At 39.2% G+C, this 24,892-nt stretch overlaps 1 pseudogene; it reads right to left on the reverse strand.

Annotated features, from left to right (window-relative positions):
• Nucleotides 1–430: 430 nt before the first annotated feature.
• LOC110923648 overlaps nt 431–24,892 on the reverse strand; it is a 48,562-nt pseudogene continuing 24,100 nt past the window's right edge.

Genomic DNA, 24,892 nt, shown 5'->3' on the forward strand with positions numbered 1-24,892 from the left:
ATACAAAGAAGAAGAATTCACGCAACTCGCCAAGCCCCAATCCACATCCAAACAAAGAAAATAGCAAGATCAGAAGACCTGACATGGGGCCGTGCCTACCAGGCACGGGTCATGCCCAAGACTGGATTCTTTGCAGAAGAAAAGATAAACAGCAAAGGCCAAATCAGACAACCAACACGCGGTTGTGCTAAGGCAACACAGGGCGTGGTCAACTCTATGATTCGCAGAATCTGACATAGTACAACAAGTACATTGGCCACGGGACGTGCTGTTGACACACGGGGCGACAATAGTTACATATTATAGATCAATAAACTTCCACGACAATAACAACTCAAACCACACTTATTACTTATTTGTTAGATATGTATCAAATACCACACGTGCACGAACTTACCCGACAATAATAACACAAGTCAGTATAATAACTTACACATAAACATTTGCTAAGCATGATTTGATTATTACATATGCATTATATATTAAACACTTATGGGAGTAACAAGAAGTGATTTAATGTAGCCAATCATTTCTTTCCCGGCATGAGTAAAATTGTCACTACCTGTATAAAGGATATCACAAACATGTACAAAATTGATAGGAGACATAAGTAAAGGTCCGGGTATGTGTGTAGGCCTTAGAGACTCCTTATTAATAACTTTCCAATTATCTTCGATTAGCTTTGAGAATAACTCATGTGTGTGCTCCTCTGACACCTCGTATTGCTTCATGTAGCATTCGACACTCGAAGCTACATGGTTTCTTTCTCGTTCGTCCTGTGATTTTAATTTAAAATTACTACAACTTAATTGCTACCCATAGTTTTATATTCTCTTTTGAATATTCACAAAATAAATCTTGAAGTTTCACATACCTTACGCGTGGCAATATCATCCATGAGTCTAAAAATCAAAGATGAAGCTTTGAAAATAGGAGGATAGTTAGACACCCATTTAAATGTATCCTCGGTAACCAAATCATCCTGATGAACATAAGACAACATGATCATTAAGGGGTAGCCAACAGATACTATGGCAACAAACATATGTTCTTCAAAGGTTGGAATATACCTCTCGTTTACCCATTTAGCTTCAAGTAAGATATTTCGAGTGTACTCTTTAACCTAAATTCCAAATGAACTAGCAACTGGAACATTAACTATATTTCATGTTTTTAAAGGCAATAATATTATAGTTTATAAAACAAAAACAAACGAATTATAAAGATCAAACAGGTTGTATATTATGTACCGTCTCTTTTGCATAACATAAACGATATGTATTTCCCTTCTTCTCTAGCAAATCTTCAGCTTCTTTGTAAACATTGAGAATTTCTTGATATAGCAGTTTCATGTATTGAGGAAGCATATCCATGCAACTTATTGACCATCTACGCAAGTCATTCACAATAACCAATAAATTTTGGGAACTTTTTGCAGGTATGAATATAAGTATAAGTAAATTGGTAGTTACCACCTACTTTTGAATAGCTTTAGTAAATATCTCGAGTTCTTCATAAGTACCATAATTATCGCATGTGTCATCCAAAAGGACTAATAGATTGCATATTTTAATCAGAAAAATCCTTGATTCGGAATGTTGAGGCTCGAAGTAGACCGCCAATATCCAAAAGTAACCTTCGACTATTCTATCCGAGCATAAGGTAGTTTATTCAACACGTCGAAATCCTTCCACCATCTAGACACACAAAATGTCATTTATGAGGATAACCCATGCTATAGGTATGTGATGCGTGTCGGTGTGTATATATTTTAGATATATAATTAAGCCCTTTTTACACTTTTAGCCAAGTTTTAAATTTATAAAACACGATATTTACTAACACTAAACACACATATGGGCAAGTGCACCCATCGTGGACGTAGTATAGTGTTGGTAAGATACCGAGGTCGTCCAAGGACACAAGAGCTTTTAATACCGGTTTATCCTCAACGTCTAATCAAATCAAAAAGTTAGAAAAAATGATTTAAACTAAGAAAAATAAAAACTAACTAAATGCTGAAAAATAAAATAAAATAAAAACAGATAGACAATATGAATCACTTGGATCCGACACGTGTATTAGTATAACCTTTGATTATTTTCGCACTTTTGCACTTGTTTAAGAGATTATCTTAGTTATTGTAGTAGGCCCCTCTTTTGAAGGAGACGTTACCCTCAACCCAGTAGTTTGAGTCAGCAAGGATACAATCCTAAAGGGTCGGATTATTGAAAGATAATGAATTAAGTTATTAATGCAAATTATGGTAGGCCCCGCTTTTGGCGGTGACGTTACCCTCGGCTAAGTAGTCTGAGTCAGCAGGGATACAGTCCTAAATAACCGGGTTATAGTATTAATAGTAGTTAGCTTATGAGGGGGTCAAAGAGTTTGGATCCCCGCCATCCAATACCTATGGGCATTGAAGGAGATCCTACTAAATTTGACCCAGGTCCCAAGCAGGACCTCTAAACGCTGAACAAGGGCAAGACCCTTACCAAACCGTTCCCTTAACCCCCGACCAGGTAGCCAACATACCTCCATATAGACCGTGGAGATATGAATGGTGAAAATCTTTTATTTTATATAGACAGTAAAATAACGCCAAGATACCACGGACAAACGATAAGGAAAGATCACCTTCAACATAAGTAACTAGTTATTAAAGTCATTAATACAAAACCAAATAAAAAGTGCAAAAGATTAAAAATAAAAAGTATTATACTAAACACTTGTCTTCACCAAGTGATGTAAGAGACTTAGGCAAACATGGCCTTGATTGTCAAGAACTCTTACGATCAATCTTGGATCCCGAGACGACTCACACACTCTACGATGGACAATGGATGATGGTGGTGGATGATGGTGTTATGGTGGTGATGGGTGGTGGATGAAGTGTGAGAGAGGTGGTGTGCCAAGGGATGAGAGAGAATGAAACCAAGCTCCTCTATTTATAGGCTGAACAGAACGCTGGACACGGCCCCGTGTCCGCTGGACACGGCCCCGTGCCCGTCTGACATTCTCTCTCTTCATTAATTGTAATTGCGAATTACAATTAATGCGCCTGCTGTACTTTCAACACGCCCCCGTGCCCGCTGGGCACGGCCCCGTGGTGAGCAATGGAAGCTTCTACTGGTTTGTCTTTTCTGCTGCTTCCTGGGCACGCCCCCGTGTTCACTGGACACGGGGCGTGTTCAGACTCTGTTCTCTTCTCTTTGTCTTGGGAGGTGCCGTTGAGGGTCCGGGCAGTTTACTTTTGTTCCTTTTCTTGTATTTATGGTAGAATTAGTGGTCTTTTTGTTTCTTTTGTGATTTTGAGCTCATTTCATCCTGAAAATACAAAAGGAAGACAAAAACACTCTTTTTCCAACATTAGTACTTAAAAATGGTTAGTTTTATGCCTTAATTGATGTGTTTTATATGTTGCATTTTACACACATCAAATACCCCCACACTTGAACTTTTGGTTGTCCTCAAGCAAAACTCTTTTAATGTGGCTTACACTCCCAAATGGAATAGGTAGAAGAGAAGTTTTTTTTTTTTTTTTTTTTTTTTTTTTTTTTTTAACTTGTCCTAGAGTGTCGGGAATCCAAGGTTTGTATAGGTTCTATTTTTATTTTATTTACAATCTTATTCGTCATGGTTTATTTTGAACTTTTCATAAGATAAACTACTTATTTGGGCATAGCATGCCTTATTAAAATTCCATTTATATACAAGTTCACATACCTCACGGGAGATCACTCAATCACTCGGCCGAAGGTGTATATTTAAGTGAATCGCTCGAGAGCGGCACGGATTTACATTCTCCATATGCTTGCCAAGCGATCAATCCTCCTCCTTTTTAACTTTTTACCTTTGTAAATATCAAGAGGTCTTTTGGGGTGAAGGCTTGGGTTTAAAGGTGGGTGGTTGGTTAGTGGTTAGTAAAAAGGGCGAAAATCGTAACAAGTGTCGGTTTTCGTAAAATACCTTATTTTTGGTGACATTTATTTTTGAAGTATTTCTCCAAACAAGCTTTTTGTAGCTTATGTTTGTTTTTGACTTCATTTCTTTTTTTTTTTTTTTTTCGTCACGTAAAGGGTATGTTTATGAAAAACCGAGTTTGTTACTAAAATAAAGGTGAAAAAATGAAAAAGGTTTTTTTTGGTGGGTAAAAAAAATTGTTTTGGGGGTAATGAAATGAAAGGTTTAGGCTCAAAGGGGTTTTCTAGGGGGATTTTGGGTAGGTAAAAAAAATGAAAAATAATGGTTTTGAAAGAAAAATAGTTAGTCCTAATGCCTCCATCATTTACTTACTTGGGTTTAAGTTGGTAAGGACCGGGAATGTATCGTCGTGGCAAGTTCTAGATTTGTAAAGACCGAGCGGCTATTCACACAAGAAACGAAAAATGAGCATTTAATCTAAATATGTGTATTTTTATGCTCAATAAAGGCTCAAAACTCACTTTTTGTGGGAATGGGTTTTTAATGTGACCAAGCATATATAATCGAATTTTAGCTAGACTTGTTATACCGTTTCATAATTTTCTTATGTTAGTTCTTTTTATCACGACGCTATCGGTTGTAAGTTTGTAAAAATATAACCCTTTTATAACTTGTTATTCCCAACTTAAACTAAGACAAGTAAATAAAATAAAAAAAATGAAAAAGTTTTTGAAAAAATTTGGGGTGTTTAGCGGTTCCAATAGAGTTTTGTGTAAGGCTTGTTTTAGGATTTTGCAAAAATTCCAAGGTTTTAGCATCCCCCCCACACTTAAATTACACATTGTCCTCAATGTGTCCAAAAATAAAGTTTTTGGTTGATTAGAATATGTAAAAGTGTGTTTAAAAACAAAGATTCGTGTTACTGGCGTTCTGGACACGACCCCGTGTCCATTGGACACGGCCCCGTGGCGAACTGCCAGTAAGGAAAAACTTACAGAGGGTGAACACGGGGGCGTGTTGGGTGAACACGGCCACGTGTCCGGCAAAAATCTGCAGGTCAGTAGCCAAACAGCAGAACTGGGAGATGGACACGGGGGCGTGTCGGCTGGACACGTCCCCGTGTGGACAGTCTGTTAGCCAGAAAAAATAGGGTTTTCTCCCGGTTTCTTCATCCTAGGGCTGCGAGTGCTAATGTTTAGCATTCTAACCCTTGCATTGCACCTGTTCAAGCATTCAATACCATCCAACCAAGCACAAACCATCCTAATCTTACCATAGTCAAATATTATCCAAACATAAAGTAAAAACAAAATAAAGATAAAAAGTAGTTAAGGAAAGTAAATTGTCTTGACAAATGGCACGCAGGCCATGAATTGTTCGATGGAAAAGAAGGGTAATCAAACCTGTGGGCTCATCACCAGCTAGCCCCTTGCTCCTCCCAGCCTCCTACTCCATATCTTCATCACTGTCTTCACCTCCGCCTCCCTGCCTCGCCATGTACTCCCGGATGCTACCGATATCATCTTGTATATCATTGACGCTACGTTCGATAGCTCCTACCCGGAGGTGTGTGTTGTTGGCGAGGTTGTAGGTGTTCCTGGTGCACATGAGGTTTTCCTGCAAAAGATCATGTAAACTTTGGAAATTAGGAAAACCGCCTCCTTGAGAGGAGGATTGACCCGGATCGCCTTGGGGAGGGTATTGGTACTGTGGAGGTGGTGCATGAAGAACTAGAGCCTCTTGCGGGTTCCATGCGTAGCCTTGTGTCCTCTGAAAGCTCACCGTCCCGTCCTCCGCTTCATAGAGCAAGTTCATGGCCCGGCAGATATGGTAATCAACCCGTCCCGACCATGGACTCCTTTCGAAGGACTTCGGGATGTTCGTGAAGTGCTTGAAAAGACGGTACACCCATCCCCCGAAGAAGATTGGTGTAGGAGCAGAGGCAAGGCGGTTCAAGTGCATGTTCCGCAGTAGGAGGTAAGGAACATCGAGAGGCTTCCGGTTGTGGATGCAGTGAAGGACAACCAAATCTCTAACCCCAACAACGCCACTACTGTCATGGCGTTGGTTCAGCGAGTACGTGAGGAGCCTGTGGATGTAGCGATATAACGGGTCTCTCAGTTTGGTACTCTTTGTGCTGCTTGAGTTGTAGATCCCATCACCGATTTGAGCCCATGCGGCTTGGCGTTCAGTTGCGTCCAAGTCTCGCAATCCCCCGGTATTCTCTTCATTCCCCGCTTCTTCGTCTTTGTACAGCCCAATGATTGATCCGAACTGCGCCATGGAGGTTCTATAGGTCGTACCCCCACATCGAAACTCGACCGCCTCGTGATCAAACGGTTCGCGTCTCGAGTTGAAGATGAACGTGCTATAGAACTCCAATGTGCATTGATGGACCGACCGAAGTCGGGTAGTCAATGCGACGTGCAGTGGACCCGTCACTATGTTGTTGAAGCGGTCCAGTTGGTTTACCATTGTCAGAAGATCGGTACATGCCCGCCTTGGATACTCTTCGGGCCTTGTTTGTAGGACCTCGTAGCGAGCCCTGGCGTCAAGTTCGCTGGCATTGAACCGTGTGAATTTGGACATCTGAAAAGAATACAACAAAAGTTAGTGCGAAACATGGAAATTCAGGTTGAAAACTGCAAACAGTGGGCTGGACACGGCCCCGTGTTCAGCGGACACGGCCCCGTGTTCAGGCGTCTGTAACACCTAATTTTCATTTTTTCGTCCCGGTTTCGAAAACCTGAAAATTTTTAGCCTAATAGCAGCGGTTTCCCCCGAAAATGAAACCCTAAGTGTCATTTTTCCAAAATCAAACCATTTACCCTTTCAATTTTGTGTTTTTCGGTTCAAGAACAAGGGTTTGTGTTTTTAGTTGGAAATCGGACAAATCTATCAACAATACATGTCTATTTACTTCCTACTACTCTACTCTAAACTACTACTAACAATTTTCATCAAAAATTTTGAGTTCGATCCGGATGAACATGAAGAACCCTAGATTTCCCCCAATTTTTGATGTTTTAACTACATGCAAGTAACTAATCTAACTACTAAGAAGGATAGAATCATACCTTGACGTTGTTAGGTTCGGTGGTAACGTTCGAAATCTGCAGAAAATCGCCTCTAACCAGAGAGTTTTCGGCGAAACGGGGCGTGTGGAATGGTGTAACTGATAGAAAAAGAGGGTTTTATCCCGACAGTCGCCTCGACACGGCCCCGTGTCCAGCGGACACGGCCCCGTGCCGGGTGAAATTTTTGAAAATTATTTTTTATTTATTTATTTATTTTTTTTTTGTACGTGTTCGTGTGCATGCCCCTTATCTCCGAATAATGGTTAGATGATTTTACCGGTTTCGAATGTATACTTACCTGTAACATGTCGGGTATGAGTTTATTCGTTGACCGTTTGAAGTGCGATTTCCTCTTCCTCATCCTCAATGGATCCTCTGTAGAGTTTCAGCCGTTGGCCATTGACTTTAAATGGTGTCCCATTTCGAGTTTTAATTTCTACTACACCGTGTGGAAAAACATGGGTGACTGAAAAAGGTCCCGACCACCTAGATTTTAACTTACCAGGAAACAATCGAAGTCGCGAATTGAACAATAGAACTTGGTCTCCAACCCGAAATTCATTAGATTTAATATATTTATCATGCAAATTTTTCATTCTTTCTTTATAAATTTCGGAGTTAGAATATGCATAATTCCTAAGTTCTTCTAATTCGTTTATTTGACAAAATCGATTCTTACCGGCAACTTCTAAGTCTAAGTTTACGTTTTTTATTGCCCAGTAGGCTTTGTGAGCGATTTCTACTGGCAAGTGACAACTTTTTCCATAGACGAGTTTATATGGGGTTGTGCCTATAGTGGTTTTATAAGCGGTTCGAAAAGCCCATAAAGCGTCGTCTAGTTTGTCAGCCCATTCTTTTTTATTTATCCCTACGGTTTTCTCAAGTATTCGTTTTAAACCTCGATTAGTCACTTCGGCTTGCCCATTTGTTTGAGGATGATATGCTGTTGAGACCCGGTGATAGACCCCATACCTTGTTAATATTTTCTCGAGTTGATGATTGCAAAAATGGGTACCTCTATCACTTATTAATGCTTTTGGTGTCCCGAAACGAGAGAACAATTTTTTTAGGAATTTTACCACTACTCTTCCATCATTTGTTGGAAGAGCCTCGGCCTCTGCCCATTTAGACAAGTAATCGACTGCCACAAGTATATATTTGTTTCCTTTTGAAGGTGGGAAAGGTCCCATGAAATCGAGTCCCCACACATCAAAGATTTCACAAACGAGAATGCCATTTTGAGGCATTTCGTTTTTGGAAGAAATATTACCTGATCTTTGGCAGGCATCACATGTCTTTACAAGGTTTTGTGCATCCTTGTAAATGGTTGGCCAGTAGAATCCCGAATCAAATACCTTTCTTGCGGTACTTGCGGCACCATGATGTCCTCCGTATGGACCTTCATGACAATGACGGAGTATTCTTCGTGCTTCATTACCATGGACACACCTTCGGATGAGTTGATCGGCACACATTTTGAAAAGATAGGGGTCTTCCCAAAAGTAATGCTTTACATCAGCAAAGAATTTTTTCCTTTGATGATGTGGCCATCCTTTGGTGACTATACCGCTGGCTAAGAAATTAGCGTAGTCGGCATACCATGGTTCTTGTCTGCTTTCCATCATTTCCAGGGACTCCGTGGGAAATTTTTCGTTGATTTGCTCGTCCCTGGTTGTCTCCAAAGCTGGGTCTTCTAAGCGTGAGAGGTGATCTGCAGCAGTGTTTTCTGCTCCTCTTTTGTCCTTGATTTCAATGTCGAATTCTTGGAGGAGTAGAATCCACCTTATCAAACGGGGTTTTGCGTCTTGCTTCTTGAAGAGGTACCTGATGGCTGCATGGTCTGTATAAACTATTGTTTTAGAAAGAACAAGATAAGAACGAAATTTATCAAAAGCAAACACCACCGCTAGTAACTCTTTTTCTGTAGTTGTATAATTTTCTTGTGCATCATTTAGAGTTTTACTAGCATAATAAATTGGGTGGAAATGTTTTTCTTTTCTTTGTCCCAATACTGCTCCAACAGCAAAGTCGCTTGCATCGCACATGATTTCGAAAGGAAATTTCCAATCTGGTGCTATCATGATAGGTGCATTGACTAGCATTTCCTTGAGGGTTAGAAATGCTTGATTGCATTCCTTGTCAAAGATGAAGGGTGCATCTTTTTCAAGCAATTTTGTTAGAGGTCTTGAAATTTTCGAAAAGTCCTTGATAAACCTTCTATAGAATCCGGCATGCCCTAGGAAACTTCTGATTGCTCGCACGGAGGATGGAGGAGGTAATCGAGATATAGTCTGAATTTTTGCTCGATCAACTTCCATTCCTTCGCTTGAGATTTTATGTCCGAGTACTATTCCCTCTGTTACCATGAAATGGCATTTTTCCCAGTTAAGGGCGAGGTTAGTTTCCTCACATCGGGATAGCATTCGTTCAAGATTATCGAGGCATTGATCATATGAGTCTCCAAAGATGGAAAAGTCATCCATGAAGACTTCCATGGTTTTTTCAATCATATCATGGAAAATGGCGACCATACAACGTTGGAATGTTGCAGGCGCATTACATAGACCGAATGGCATGCGTCGATATGCAAAAGTTCCGTAGGGGCATGTGAAAGTTGTTTTCTCTTGGTCTTCTGGTGCTATCGGTATTTGGAAGTAACCTGAAAAACCATCTAAGAAACAATAAAATTTATGACCGGATAATCTTTCTAACATTTGATCAATGAAGGGCAAAGGAAAGTGGTCTTTCCTTGTTGCTTCATTTAATCTCCTATAGTCTATACAGACTCTCCATCCTGTGACGGTTCTTGTGGGTATTAATTCATTTTTCTCGTTAGTTATTACCGTCATACCTCCTTTCTTTGGGACTACTTGGACGGGACTTACCCACGGGCTATCGGAGATAGGGTAGATTAGTCCGGCGTCGAGTAGTTTGATGACTTCATTTTTAACCACTTCTTGAACATTGGGGTTCACTCTTCGTTGTGGTTGAATCACCGTTTTGTAGTCATCATTCATTAAAATTTTGTGCGTGCACATGGAAGGACTTATTCCCTTAATATCTACAAGCTTCCAAGCGATCGCATTTTTGTGTTTTTTAAGTAGGTTAACTAATTTTTCTTTTTCTATGCTAGTTAATTTAGACGAAATAATTACAGGTAAACTACCATCTTTGCCTAGAAAAGCATATTCCAAACCCTTAGGGAGTTCTTTGAGCTCGATGGGTGGGTCTTTAGGAGACACCTTATTTTGTGGCTCATTTAGATCAAGAACTTTAAAAGTTTGTTCTATGGCTACCTCTTCGTCGACAAAGTGGTCTTCTTCGTCGGTTGTATCGGGTGGCTCAGCTTCATCTTCAATTAGGGGGTCATTGTTGCCAAAAGGATATTTCATTGAGCGCTCAAGATCTATGCTCCTTTTGAATGCCCCTAATTGAAGAGGTAGATTGTTGAATTTCCGGTTTTTCAAAGCTTTGTGAGTTTGTACAAAAGGTTTTCCCAAGACTAGGGGGGCATCATCTAAGATGACGAAGTCGGTTGGGATTACCATTTGATTTGTTTGAACCAAAACATCTTCGACTACACCGATTGATTTCATTACTTTTCGGTCGGATAGAAAAATGGGTATTTGAAGTGGAGTAAAATCACTAATACTTAACTTTTCAAAAATGTAGTTGGGCATTATGTTAACACAAAGATCTTTATCAATAGTGATATTACTAATAAACGAATTTTGAAAGAAACATGGAACCGGTGTGATGTTAATTTCAAAAGGATCTTCCTTTATTAGCGAGGTTTGATCATTAGTCAACTTAATACTTACTAGGTCATTGATTTTAGCATTAGTGTTTAACTCTTTTAAAAACTTGGCATGAGTGGTTATTAAACAATGATTTTCGAAAGTAGGTGACAAGAGAATAATTTCCTCTAAATTAGACTCTTCTTGAATTTTAACATTATCGGACTCACCATTTTCGTTGTTTAACTCATGTGTCTGTTTTTCACTTTCTTGTTCTTCCATTTTTACACTTTCAACTATCTCTACGTTATTATCACTTTTTAACTCTTCTCTCGCGCGGGATTCCTCTTCCCGTGCGCGAGATTCTTTTATGCAACGTTCGATAGTTTTAAGTTGTTCTATTATCCGATTAGTTACTTCGGTGAGATTGAAAGAATTCGGATCATCAAAGTTTGAATCCGGTTGTTCGATCCTTGGTTCCTCATAGTACTCATATGAAGTAGATGGTTCACACCATTGTTCTTCATTGTAAGTGTATGATGGATAAGGGTCGAAACTTTGTTCTTCATAGTACTCATATGAGGTGGGTTGTTCACGCCATGGTTCCTCATAATAAGAGTATGAAGGTGGTGGCTCATATCTTGAGTCTTCAAAGTATGAGTATGAAGGCTCATACCTTGGTTCATCAAAATATGAGTATGAGGGAGGAGGTTCATACCTTGGGTCTTCATAGGATGTGTATGAAGTTGATGGCTCGTACCTGGGCTCCTCATAATGGTTGTATGAATTGGATGGTTGATATGAAGTATTATATTGAACCGAGCGTGCATTACGACAATTAGTGCAATAATTACCTCTATAATCATCCTCATCATAGGTGTAGTTGTAACCTCTTGAGTATTGATCCATAGGAATCACTCAACAGACTACAACTGAGTCTCGGGACCAGGAAACAAAAATAAGACGGAAACAGAAGCTGGACACGGCCCCGTGTTGGGTGAACACGGCCCCGTGTTCAGGGACTGTATCTGGGCGTTTTAATTAAATTAACTGGTCACGTTGAGCACGGGGGCGTGTTGAGTGAACACGGCCCCGTGGTCAGACTCTGTATCTGGGTATCTACTCTAAAAATATGCAGCACGGGGGCGTGTTCAGCGAGCACGGCCCCGTGTTCAAGCTACTATAAATGCAAAACTAAACTAAAATGCAGAAAAATGCGCGCGTTTTGAAAAGGTTTTGAAAAACTGATTAGGCCGTCGATTTTAAGCTTTCTTAAAATCCTTGTGTCCCCGGCAACGGCGCCAAAAACTTGATGCGTGTCGGTGTGTATATATTTTAGATATATAATTAAGCCCTTTTTACACTTTTAGCCAAGTTTTAAATTTATAAAACACGATATTTACTAACACTAAACACACATATGGGCAAGTGCACCCATCGTGGACGTAGTATAGTGTTGGTAAGATACCGAGGTCGTCCAAGGACACAAGAGCTTTTAATACCGGTTTATCCTCAACGTCTAATCAAATCAAAAAGTTAGAAAAAATGATTTAAACTAAGAAAAATAAAAACTAACTAAATGCTGAAAAATAAAATAAAATAAAAACAGATAGACAAGATGAATCACTTGGATCCGACACGTGTATTAGTATAACCTTTGATTATTTTCGCACTTTTGCACTTGTTTAAGAGATTATCTTAGTTATTGTAGTAGGCCCCTCTTTTGAAGGCGACGTTACCCTCAACCCAGTAGTTTGAGTCAGCAAGGATACAATCCTAAAGGGTCGGATTATTGAAAGATAATGAATTAAGTTATTAATGCAAATTATGGTAGGCCCCGCTTTTGGCGGTGACGTTACCCTCGGCTAAGTAGTCCGAGTCAGCAGGGATACAGTCCTAAATAACCGGGTTATAGTATTAATAGTAGTTAGCTTATGAGGGGGTCAAAGAGTTTGGATCCCCGCCATCCAATACCTATGGGCATTGAAGGAGATCCTACTAAATTTGACCCAGGTCCCAAGCAGGACCTCTAAACGCTGAACAAGGGCAAGACCCTTACCAAACCGTTCCCTTAACCCCCGACCAGGTAGCCAACATACCTCCATATAGACCGTGGAGATATGAATGGTGAAAATCTTTTATTTTATATAGACAGTAAAATAACGCCAAGATACCACGGACAAACGATAAGGAAAGATCACCTTCAACATAAGTAACTAGTTATTAAAGTCATTAATACAAAACCAAATAAAAAGTGCAAAAGATTAAAAATAAAAAGTATTATACTAAACACTTGTCTTCACCAAGTGATGTAAGAGACTTAGGCAAACATGGCCTTGATTGTCAAGAACTCTTACGATCAATCTTGGATCCCGAGACGACTCACACACTCTACGATGGACAATGGATGATGGTGGTGGATGATGGTGTTATGGTGGTGATGGGTGGTGGATGAAGTGTGAGAGAGGTGGTGTGCCAAGGGATGAGAGAGAATGAAACCAAGCTCCTCTATTTATAGGCTGAACAGAACGCTGGACACGGCCCCGTGTCCGCTGGACACGGCCCCGTGCCCGTCTGACATTCTCTCTTCATTAATTGTAATTGCGAATTACAATTAATGCGCCTGCTGTACTTTCAACACGCCCCCGTGCCCGCTGGGCACGGCCCCGTGGTGAGCAATGGAAGCTTCTACTGGTTTGTCGTTTCTGCTGCTTCCTGGGCACGCCCCCGTGTTCACTGGACACGGGGCGTGTTCAGACTCTGTTCTCTTCTCTTTGTCTTGGGAGGTGCCGTTGAGGGTCCGGGCAGTTTACTTTTGTTCCTTTTCTTGTATTTATGGTAGAATTAGTGGTCTTTTTGCTTCTTTTGTGATTTTGAGCTCATTTCATCCTGAAAATACAAAAGGAAGACAAAAACACTCTTTTTCCAACATTAGTACTTAAAAAGGGTTAGTTTTATGCCTTAATTGATGTGTTTTATATGTTGCATTTTACACACATCAGTATGCTTGATTAAAATTAGCCTTACCATTATGATTAACAACGTACAGTAAGATGTACAATTAGTTTATTTCATTTAACTTAGTGTTATAGTTAAATTTGTTTAATAAAGTTTTTTCAAACAAATTTACCATTTATAATGATATTTATTAACTCGACCGGTCTACTTATTTTTTGGAATTACCATTTCGGGCCTTACACTGGACTCTAATAGTACTATGTAAAAGAAATAAATCAAAAGTAGTCTTGTTTTTAATACACTTACTTGCAAACTTGGTTAAGCTCTTTTCGGTGCAATTCTTGGAGCAAATTGAAATCTAACTTAGCAAGTGTTAGTAAGTCATCATTACGGGAATCTTGTTGTTGGTAGATTGGTATGTAACGCAACGCTTCTAGTCGTGACAATCTTTTTCGAAGAGGTTGTTGTAGTGCTTGAGATATTTGAGTTTCCAGAGAAGTGTCGTTACTACAAATGTGTTTCTCGATTATATTTCCAAGATGGTATTTTGTAAACTCGAGGGCTTCGTCTAGAACTTCTTCACCTTCCACCCTCATGTACCTTGCTTCGTACAAAGAAAGCATACCGTGAATATCGTCTCTCAAGGACTCCAGAAAATTACCATTTTCATTCTTGTACTTGTAGAATATTCCTATACAAAAATAAGAAAAAATTTAAAGCATATATCTCATATTCTATAGTAGAGGTAACATATGGATATTGGCATACAAGTAAGCCAATGGGTTAGGGATAAACCGGTCCTTTTGGTGCAGGTTGGTTAGTCGAGTGACCGACTTAACGTGCAAATACATTTTTAAATTTTCTTTCATGTTTTCACAAAGGGTGTACATATTTGCACACCAAAATGCCAATCTGCACACCAAACCCTAACTTTATATACGTCGCGTATAGGTCTATACACGGCGTTCAGCTACCCTTTTCAATTTCCAAGAGAATCTCTGATACGATGTGGGAATTTTTCCCTTTATATACGCCGCGTATAGGCCTATATGCAACGTATATAAAGGGGTTTTTTGTTTTTTTAAAGAAACATTGTTACACATTATTTATCGTTTTAGCAAACTTTTATAACAAGTAATTTTTAAAAATAGATAAATAAAAAACACTGTTAAGTATTCTATCGTATAGTATAATATATGTCTCGTAGAGGCCTATGGATGTAGTATCGTATCATATAGTATAGTATAAATCTCGTATAGGCCTATACGTGTAATATAATATAGCATCCTATCGTATCATATCCTATAGTTTAGTAAAAAAACGTTGTTAAGTATTCTATCGTATAGTATAATATAGGTCTCGTATAGGTCTATGGATGTAGTATTGTATCATATAGTGTAGTATAAATCTCGTATAGGCCCATACGTGTAATCTAATATTGTATCCTATCGTATCGTATAGTGTACTGTAAGTCATGTATAGGCATATACGTGTAATATCGTCTCGTATAGGCCTATAGGTGTAGTATCGTATCATATGGTGTAGTATAAGTCTTGTATAGGTCCCGTATAGGCTTATAGGTCTCATATAGGCTTATGGATGTAGTATAGGTCCCACGTAGGCCTATAGTGTGTAGGATAAGTCTTGTATCGGACTATATGTGTAGTTTAGGCCCCGTATAGTCCTATACCATACCATACCATACCATACCATACCATACTATACGGTGCTGTTTTGTGTTGTGATGTGTGCTGTGTTGTACTATACTGTGCTGTATTGTGCTGTGCTGTACTGTACTCTACTCTACTGTACTGTACTAAATTGTATTATACTGTACGGTACCGTACTGTACGGTACCATACCATACCATACCATACCATACCATACCATACCATACCATACCATACCATACCATACCATACCATACCATACCATACCATACCATACCATACCATACCATACCATACCATACCATACCATACCATACCATACCATACCATACCATACCATACCATACCATACCATACCATACCATACCATACCATACCATACCATACCATACCATACCATACCATACCATACCATACCATACCATACCATACCATACCATACCAAACCATACCATATACGATACCATACCATACCATACCATACCATACTATATACCATACCATACTATATACATGATACTATACCATACCATAGAGATGTACAAAAAACTGATTACGCAATCAAAACCGGAAAAAAAAACCCAAATCGATTTTTTAAAAACCGTTTTTTTTTGTAACCGGTTCTGTTACAACCGGTTTGGCCGGTTAATGATCGGTTATACTTTTTCTTGGCCGGTTCGGTTATAAAACCGGTTTTTTAAAAAACCGGTTATTAATCGATTACACAAAAAAACCGGTTATTAATCGGTTAACCGATAACGACTATAAAAAAACTAGTTTTAACCGGTTAATTTCGCCCAGCATGTATTAATGGTCATATGACCGTTTGGGACCCAAAGTTGCCGTTTTTTTTTTTTGCCTAAAAATCATCTCCAACTAGTATAAAAGGGTTGTGGGTGTTTAGGTTCAATCACAACACTTGAGAATCTTCAAAAACTCTAAAAAAGTCTCTTATTCTTGTTCGATAACTCTCAAAACGCTATGGCAACCTCTAGTGCCCATGATTCGGTTAATGTTGGCGAGTCTACAACCGACACGGTGATTCGTGTTGTTCCATCGAAGCGCAACCCCGAGGTTTGGTCACATTTTTATTTGTGCGAGATGGCCAACGGTAAAAGAAAAGCGCGTTGTCATCATTGTCAAGGCTTTTACGCGAAACCGCAAACTCCACCTTGAAACAACACATTGAAAAACCGTTTTGCAAGGCGTTGAAACAACAACACGTTAGTGGTCAAGCTTCCATGGCAAGTGATGGCGCTAATATTTTCAACTACAATTTCAATATGGCTAGGGAGGAAATGGTTCAACGAACTCTCCAACCACGATACACCCATGTATGTTGAGCTACTCTTAGGAGGGATTGTTTAAAATTGTGGAAAATGCTAAACTAGAATTAATTTCTTATTTTGAAAAATTAGAAACCGGTGTTAACTTGACTAGCGACGTTTGGTCCGCACCGCACGGTTCAACCGTTTCGTATATTTGTGTCACCGCCCATTGGATTGAACCGGCGATGTGGCAAATGATGAAACGCACGATTTTGTTTAAATTATTCGATTACCCTCACACCGGTGAAGCTATATATAAAGTAATCAACAAATGTATTACAACATACAAATTGGAAAAAAAGGTTTTTCCATATCTTTTGATAACGCCTGAAACAATACGAGCGCGGTAATGCGTTTAAAATTAAAATACAATCCGATTTGTGAGGGTATTTTTTCCATAGTTGAAGTGTTGCACACATCATAAATTTGGTTGTTCAAGACGGTTTAAGGGTTATTGAACCACAAAAAGAAGCTTTCAAAAGAATGTTACGAAGTATATTTAGTAACACGCAAAGACTTGCAAAATATATTAAAACTTGTAAGGAAGCGGGTCGAATATGCTTAGGACCCAATTGGGACGTTGCTCATAGGTGGAACTCGACTTGCACTATGTTTGAAAAAGCTATTTTGAAAAACGAAAGTTTAATAGAATTTCATAACCTTTTGGCTAGTCGTAGAAAGTGTTCGCCTTACCACCCATCGGGTTGGGATACTATTGAAATGGTTACACAATTGTCTTCAAGTTCTCAAAACATCAACAAAGACTTTATCGGGGGTTTATTATCCAACAAGTTCATTGGTACTTCACAATTTGTTTAAAATGTGTTTGAATTTAAACGAGTTGTCGGTTAGAGGTAGACCATATTGTGACATGGCGGATACAATGAAGGAAAAATTAAGAAAATATTTGTCACGGCCCCCGACCCGGTTTTACCCGTTTCCGGAGCCGCGGGACAGAAATCCTGCGGTATTTAATTTAAGCGACAGCGGAAGTCTTTTTAAAACAGGATCTTTCAATAAATTAAAACTGCCAGTTTTATAACCGGGGAATAAATCCCATAATTTACAATAATGTGATTTCTCCGGGAAATCTTTATTTTCAAAACATGTTTCTTTTATTTATTTACAATGAGCCACTTTTCTAAGCTGGGAGTGCTTCACTGCACTTCACTTTTTCTTGCTCACAACATATCACCTGAAACATGTTTGAAAAAGGTTTTGTCAGCGGGGAAATACTGAGTGAATCATTCAGTTTACTAAAAACAACACGTTAGTTATAATTCACAGTATTAAGAGCGATTACAATGTTTCTGATATCAACCCAACTACCCACAGTATTTGTCACTCGACCATCCATTGGCTAGCCCATTTGTCCAATGGTGTCTTTGACTGTGGTCAGATCACCCCTTGGCCGCCCGTTTGTCCAAGTGTGACGGGAAATAAGTAATGTATACAAAACCCCATATACCGGCTGTAACTTGGTGATTACATAGACTTAATCACTGTAACTATAACTTTGAAAATAGTTTTGGAGTTTTATAAAGCAGTTGATAAAAAGAGAATGACTCACATTGCAGATTTACGAGCAGAGTATAAGCTTTACTGATTAGCCTCCTAACCTAATTTAAATAACAATGCACACACAAACGGGATTAGTAACTAATTCAGCAGTTACGTCAATTCACGAGATTAAACCCTCACAACTATTATCAAGTGCTATACTTAACAATCCAATGGATTCACAACGAATGACAGAGCATAGTCCGAGTTCGAACAACACTCAAACATTCAAGTTGAAATCACAATGAATAACAAAGTACAAGCTCAATTGGAGCAGCACTCGGACAATCGTTGGATAGTTATAATCGATCGGACGTTGAATCGTAATAGCGATCGAGTTATTACCCTGATTGCGGCAGCACCTCGTGATTCGTGTGTGTTTGATTGTAGTGTAAGAGCCTAAACTCGACGTACACAGACTGTTTATACGTCGTTTCAACTTCAACAGTTAAGTGCCAATGTCGGCTATTTATAGCAATTTTTGGGACTCGCTTACGGACCGTAAGCCCTTTCCCTTGCGGTCCGTAAGCTAAGAAGTCTAATTCATAGGCTGCCTAGCTCGGGACTAGCTTGGCTGAGTTATTAAAATTGGCCAATCAGATCATCCCAACGTTACTTTTATATAAATATTAAGCTAGGGTTTGCCCCCCTCGAGTTTTAGGGCCCTGATCCTGATTCTGATTGTTCTAAAATTTTTAGGGCGAGTGCAGAATTACTTGGGTGTCTTAATTAGGGTTTTCTTATTGGCTAATTATCGTCCTAATTATTGATTTTAGTGGCATTTGTTACATCCTTCCCACCTTAAGAAAAATCTCGTCCTCGAGATTTACTGAAATAGATGAGGATACTTTCGCTTCATTTCTGATTCCAGTTCCCAAGTATACTCTGGTCCTCTCCTGGATTCCCATTTGACTTTCACTAGCACTAGTCGTTTATGTTTGAGAAACTTGACTTTTCTATCTTCGATCTGTAGTGGTTTCTCTACGAATTTCAGCTTTTCATTTACCTCCATATCTTGAAGAGGTACTACCAGAGATTCGTCTGATAGACATTTCTTAAGATTGGATACATGAAACACATCATGTACTCCAGCTAATTCTTCTGGTAGCTGTAAACGATAAGCTACTGGTCCGATTCGTTGGATTACTGGGAATGGTCCCACATATCTTGGACTCAGTTTTCCTTTCTTACCAAATCGTACCACTCCTTTCCAAGGAGATACTTTCAAAAGTACTTTGTCTCCGACTTGGAATTCTAACGGCTTGCGGCGATTGTCAGCATAACTCTTCTGACGATCTCTAGCAGTCTTCAGTCTTTCCTTGATTTGTGATATCTTGTCAGTAGTTTCTTTGCACAATCTCTGGACTTGATAATTGACTTTCTCCTATCTCTGCCCAACATACGGGAGTTCTGCACTTGCGTCCATAAAGTGCTTCGAATGGAGCAGCTTCGATGCTCGAATGATAACTATTGTTATAGGAGAATTCAATTAATGGCAAATGGCTATCCCAATTACCACCAAAGTCGATTACACACGCTCGGAGCATGTCTTCCAAGGTTTGTATCGTCCTTTCACTTTGTCCGTCCGTTTGAGGATGATATGCAGTACTTAAATTAAGTCGAGTTCCCATTGCTTCCTGGAAACTTGTCCAGAAACGGGAAGTGAAACGACTATCTCTATCCGATACAATGGAGAGTGGGACTCCATGTAAGGATACTACTTCATCTACATACAACTTGGCTAACCTTTCCATGCTAAAGGTTTCCTTCATTGGTAGAAAATGAGCTGATTTGGTTAATCGATCCACAATTACCCAAATAGCATCATTGCCTTTTCTGGTTTTGGGTAACTTAGTAACAAAATCCATTGTTATGAGTTCCCATTTCCACACAGGCATTTCTAGCTGTTGTAGTAGTCCTGATGGTTTCTGGTGTTCGGCTTTAACTTGTGAACAGGTTAAACACTTAGATACGTATTCGGCTATATCCTTTTTCATTCCTATCCACCAAAAATTATTTCTTAGATCTTGGTACATTTTATTATTTCCTGGATGTACGGTATACCTAGACTTATGAGATTCTTCTAAAATCTTATGTCTTAATTCTCCTTGTTTAGGTACCTAGATTCTTTTCTTGTGGAATCTCCATATTCCATCATTTCCTTGTTCTAATTCCTTTAAGTAACCTTTCATTCCTTCGGCATCGTCCTTGATTGCCGTTTCCTGAACTTTCTTCAATTGTTCCATTAAATCTAATTGTAGATTTAACCGAAGAGCACGGACTCGCCTTTGCTTCTCATGATACTTACGACTTAAAGCATCTGCGACTATGTTCGCTTTCCCTTCGTGATATTGAATGTCACAGTTGTAATCACCTAGAACTTCCATCCACCTTCTTTGCCTCATGTTTAGCTCTTTTTGCCCAAATATATACCTTAAACTTTTATGATCTGTATAGAAAGTAAACTTACTTCCGTACAGATAATGTCTCCAAATTTTAAGGGCAAAAATTATGGCTCCTAATTCTAGATCATGAGTCGTATAATTCTCTTCGTGCTTTTTCAATTGCCTAGAGGCATACGCAATTACCTTCTTGCGTTGCATCAACACACATCCATATCCTAATTTTGAAGCATCGCAGTATACTTCAAAATCCTCAGTCCTTCGGGTAAAGCTAAGATTGGAGCATTTGTCAATTTGTGCTTTAGAATCCTAAAAGCTTCCTCTTGTCTAGATCCCCATTCGAACTTAACGGCTTTACAGGTTAGCTTAGTCAAAGGAACAGCTATCTTAGAGAAATCTTTAATAAATCGTCTATAATATCCAGCTAAGCCTAGAAAACTTCTAACTTCCATAGCTATTCGTGGAGCTTTCCACTTTGTGATTGCTTCTATTTTAGCAGGATCTACGTGAATTCCTTCGTGATTCACCATATGACCTAAAAATTGTACTTCCTGCAGCCAGAATTCACACTTCGAGAATTTGGCATAAAGCTTTTCCTTTCTTAACAAGGTTAAGAGTGCATGCAGGTGCTCACAATGTTTCTTCCTGACTTTTGGAATAAATTAGTATATCGTCAATGAACACGATTACAAATTTATCCAAGTATGGTTTACAGATCCTATTCATCATGTCCATAAATGCGGCTGGAGCATTTGTTAATCCGAAGGGCATGACTGTAAACTCATAATGACCATACCTAGTTCTGAAAGCAGTTTTAGGTATGTCCTCTTCTTGCACCTTTAGCTGGTGATATCCAAATCTTTAGTCTATCTTAGAGAAATACCTAGCTCCTTGCAATTGATAAAAAAGATCATCAATCCTAGGTAGTGGGTATCGATTCTTAATTGTAACCTTATTCAATTCCCTATAATCGATACACATTCTCATCGACCCATCTTTCTTTTTCACAAACAACACTGGTGCACCCCAAGGGGATGAACTAGGTTGTATAAATCCTTTGCTTAGTAATTCATCTAACTGCTTCTTTAATTCTAGCATTTCGGTGGGAGCTAATCGATAAGGTGCCTTAGCTATTGGTGTAGTACCTGGAATTAGATGAATTCTAAACTCTACTTCCCTATCTGGTGGTAACCCAGGTAATTCTTCGGGAAAGACATCTGGGTATTCTGAAGCTATAGGGATGTCTTGGAGTTCCTTACTTTTAGTGTTAATGATTACAGAAATCATATACACCATTTCTTGTTTCCTTGAATAACTAGCCAATTTCTTTACTGAAATGAATTTCAATGGCTTTCAGGGTCTATCTCCTGTAATTAATATTACTTCTCCTGTGGGGGTACGGATTTCTACGGAATTCTTATCACACAGGATTCGAGCATGGTTGGTAATTAACCAATCCATTCCTAACACCACATCGAATCCGGCTAAATTCATAGGTAACCGGTTTACAGAAAACTTATGACCTAATAGTTCTATTTCTCCTTCTTGCAAAACCTTGTTTATGTTAACAGAATTCCCTTCTGCCGTTTCGACTGTATAAATCTGCCTAAGGGTTGTTAAGGGTAGGTTAAGGGCTTGGCAGAATGCAGTATTAATAAAACTTTGGTTTGCACCAGAGTCAAATAATACTTTTGCATAGACTTTATGTACTAAGAACGTACCCGCTATCGCGTCTGGAATGAGTTCGGCTTCTTGAGTAGTTAGTTGGAATACACGTGCATTTTTCTTAGTTGTTCCGTCGACCGTTTTATCTTTATTGTCTGCTAGTCTGGCTAACTTAGGATATTCAGATTGGAAATGTCCTGTTTCTCGGCAGTTATAACAGACTCTTGTTTTCCTTCTGCAGTCTTCTTCCCGATGTCCTCTTGTCTTGCAGAAGTTGCAAATTATGTTGCACTGTCCATAGTGTTTCTTTTTGCAATTTCTGCAAAAAGAAGGTGCCGAGGATTGCCCTGTTCCTCTTTTCTTGAATTTATTGGTATTATTACCCATACGAAATCCTTGGGTAATCTTCTGAGCCAATTCCTTCTTTCGGTCTTCCTCTTTTATGCGGACTAGTTCATTGGTTAGGGTATTGGCTAATTCTACAGCATCGTCAATTGTGCGTGGTCTCGCAGCTTTAACGATGTTACGGATTTCTCCGATTAATCTCCAAATATAACGGGAAATGAGTACTGGTTCCGGCGAAGCCAGGGAAGGTACCATTCTCGCATATTCGAAGAATGTCGAAGTATATCCTTGACAGTCTACCCCTATCATACGATGGCTCAGGAACTTGTTGGCCATTTGTTCCTTCTCGTATTCAGGACAGAATTTTCTTTCTACAAGACTCTTAAATTCTTCCCAATTCATCGCATAGGCCACCCTTCTTCCTTTTGCTTGTAGCACCGTGTTCCACCATTCTAGCGCCCCTTCTTTGAATAGGTTTGAAGCATACATAACCTGATCTTCTTCAGTACATTTACTTATTGCAATTACTGCCTCAGTTTTCTCTAACCAACGCAGTGTTGCACTTGCCCCTTCATTACCTGCAAATTCTGCGGGTGTACAGGCAAGAAATTCTTTATAAGTGCAACCAGGCGTTGCAGCTTTTATTCTCTTAGGGAGTGGGGCCTGTTGAGGATCATGATTGTCATGATTGCCGCCTCCATTTATGCTGTTACTACCGTTATCTTCCGGAGTACGTTTACTAGGAATTAATTGTGGTTCGGCAGGTTTCTGAACAACAGCCACGATTTCTGGAATAGCATTGACTATCCCTTGAGCAATAAAGTTCTCAACATCTTGTCTAGTTAGATATTGATCTTCCTGATTTTGCTCAGACTGATTTACTTCATTAACTGGTTCACTATTAGCGTTTTCCATCTGCTAATTAGTAGGAATTATTAGTGTCTAATTATTGATAACAAATTCAACACAGATAAACACATAGATTATCACAACATCTAAATATAAACAAAATTGTCGATGCCTCGACTTCTGTTTTGTTTTATATATTATATTTGCTTCAATACACGCTTTTTATCTTACATTGTTTTATTGCCCATTTAGAGAGTTAGTTTTACTGTATTAGTTATAATACAAACAAACTTCTTCACCCATCCTATCTTTTGGTTCACTGGCAGTTTCAGTAGCGACGCTCCCTCTCGTCGTACTTCCAGGATATCTGCTCCCCTATTTCCCTGATCCTATTCCTAGTGCCTATCAGTTCTTCACCAAACTGACGCATTTCAGTTAAATTTTCATGGCTTATTGGCGGATTAGGGACAGGTTCTGGGTCAAATTGTGGGAGAAAACTATAGGGACTATTGACTATATTCTGGAATTGCCAGTCGTTGGTCCACCATTCCTCCATTTGGCCTAACGGTCGTGTGGGAATTAATGGGTCTGGAATAGCTGGTCCTAGGTTTATTGGGAGTTGGGCTGTAGCAGGATAAGAGAAGAGATTATCGTTGATAGGCTCTAGTATATCACAGTTATCCAGTAGGCGGTCTATTTCGTCCTGGAATGTGATTTCCTCCGACTGTTTAGAGCTTTCTCCAATCTCTATTCCCTTTTGCTTTAGGTCTATCCCTATTTCTGTCCCTGCTGATTTGGAATTTTCTCCGGTCTCTATTTCCTTTCCCTTGTTCACACTCACAGGGTTTTCTATTTTTTGGAGTCTCCTAGGTTTCCTTCTGCGCACCTTTCGCCACCCTACATATCTTCTCCTCTTTTTAGGTTTTGCTTTTTCCAGCGGTGGAGCTTGGAATTCCAGCGGTTCCTCTATGTCAGCAATGTAACCAGTGAAGTTGTGGGAGACTTCAATTGGCACAGGATAGAGGTTGAGATTCTGGAATGCTTCCGACATCTCATTCATGCTGGGCAGCATATATGCAAAATGCACAAAATGTTAAGTTAAAACTTTGGAACAAAGTTTAACAAATAAACATTTTTATTGCACATTTAATTTGTACAACATAACAGGAAACAGAACATACTCAGATTTATTTATTTATTTATTTATTTACTGGGAAGTACTTATTTCTAGATTTAGAGTTTAAAGATCGGCATTTTCTGCTACGGTGGCGAGCAGATACAAATTTGCCCATTTTTCATCTAGGTTATTTTCCCCTGGTGGGTTATTGCTAATTTCCTGAATCTCGGGGTTAAATCTCACTCTCTTGGCTTGGGGTT

This window comes from Helianthus annuus, chromosome 17, assembly GCF_002127325.2.
Source record: "Helianthus annuus cultivar XRQ/B chromosome 17, HanXRQr2.0-SUNRISE, whole genome shotgun sequence".
In the NCBI taxonomy this organism is placed as follows: Eukaryota; Viridiplantae; Streptophyta; class Magnoliopsida; order Asterales; family Asteraceae; genus Helianthus; species Helianthus annuus.